This window comes from Ostrea edulis, chromosome 7, assembly GCF_947568905.1.
Source record: "Ostrea edulis chromosome 7, xbOstEdul1.1, whole genome shotgun sequence".
Taxonomy (NCBI): Eukaryota; Metazoa; Mollusca; class Bivalvia; order Ostreida; family Ostreidae; genus Ostrea; species Ostrea edulis.
The window spans coordinates 75,072,434-75,074,010 of record NC_079170.1 but is presented as its reverse complement, the minus strand read 5'-3'; the positions used below and the strand labels follow the sequence as shown (position 1 = coordinate 75,074,010).

Genomic DNA, 1,577 nt, shown 5'->3' with positions numbered 1-1,577 from the left:
GGGTGAGCAGCTCAAACCCCTGTTAAAGCTGTCACGTATAAATGAAATCCCCCCCCCCCTTTGATGTGATCGCTCGGATTAGTTGAAACATTTCAGTAGTCCATCGGTTAGCATCAAATATTGTTTGAAAAAGTCAGTGTCTTAGAAAGCAGAAAGCAAGAGCACGTGCACCTTCTTATTTCATTTCTGAAAAATACTTTTATATTATACGAATACAAGTCGGTACGGTGTATGTATATACAAGTATAATAAGTAATTATTATTGATATGCAGTAAATCTAGAGATAAAACTATATATCTATGAACATTTGAACCACTAAATCATTAAAACGTGTTTGTCGATCTTGTTAAGCCAATAATATTCATATATCTACATTCATTTGTCTTCAGAACAAAAATATTGAAATGTATCTTTACTTTAAAGCGGATCCAAGGGCCTGGGACACTCACCAATATTTACCATTTTTATTATTACAATTTAAAGAAGTTCGCTTCATTTCATTTTGTCTTGTTTCGTATCGATTTCGCTTTTTACAAGTATCATGTTATAACACGAAAAGTATATGTAGGGCTCGCGGCGGGTATGACCGGTCAACAGGGGATGCTTACTTCCCCTAGGCACCTGATCCCACCTCCGGTGTGTCCAGGGGTCCGTGTTTGCCCAGGTTAACGCTATTTGGTACCGCTTGCAGGGCGGCGACCACGAGTTACCTGCCCCTATACAATGAGTTAATTGCCCCTGTATTTCAGTTAAGTTGTACTTAAAATAGGCTAACTCTTGCGCAAAAAAAGATAGAAAATATCAAATATGGGAAAGCGGGACGATAGACCAAACATATCTACGAAGAGACCGTTGGTGCCGGAAATATCTCTGTCTTTAGTAGTGTCCGCGAGGTATATTAATTTATAAAACATGAGATATTAGTACCATATTGCCCGGGAATCAAAAGATTTTTGCAAGATCGGTAAGTATATTCAATATAGGCTAAACAAGCACAAGCCCAGGGCACGTGGTAAGTCATTCCGCAGCGCAGGAATGACCAAAACTAGCCTACCACGGTACCATTTACAGAAATTACCAAAAAAATGACAAAAATTACCGAGAGAGGAGCTAAAATGACCTCAGTAATACATGACATCTACTATCATATTCACATTAAAAATTTTGGTCCCTCCTTTGACGACTTCAATAATTTTTAATTTCGGTCATATCTTTGGTATTTTCTGTGAACGTTTGTAATTTCGGACATTATATGTAACAATCCTACTATTCATTCCACAATGAAGGCCAGTGGGCCTAGATTTTTAATTTGATACACGTATAAACTTAACACTGCGCAAGTTACGTCACGGAATGCAGTATAGGGGAGGAGAAAATATTTGGCTGGACCAGGAGTCGAACCTAGGATCCCTGCATTACTAGTCAGGTGCTCTAACCACTGAGCTATCCAGGTCGATATCCACGGTCCGTGTAGCCCTAACTACTAAATTCCTCCCTTTAATTTGTTTTTGCCGTCGAAGACATACAACCCAGATTCATTTCACCCCTGGCAGGACGAGTAGTCACGGCACCAACT

At 39.4% G+C, this 1,577-nt stretch overlaps 1 long non-coding RNA gene across 1 annotated transcript in view; it reads left to right on the top strand.

The window, feature by feature from the left end:
• The first annotated feature begins 687 nt into the window (after positions 1-687).
• Positions 688-1,577, top strand: part of LOC130048507 (uncharacterized) — a 3,837-nt gene continuing 2,947 nt past the window's right edge. Inside the window, exon 1 of the long non-coding RNA XR_008797300.1 lies at positions 688-965. This is a non-coding gene — a long non-coding RNA (uncharacterized LOC130048507). The remainder of the gene's footprint in view (positions 966-1,577) is intronic.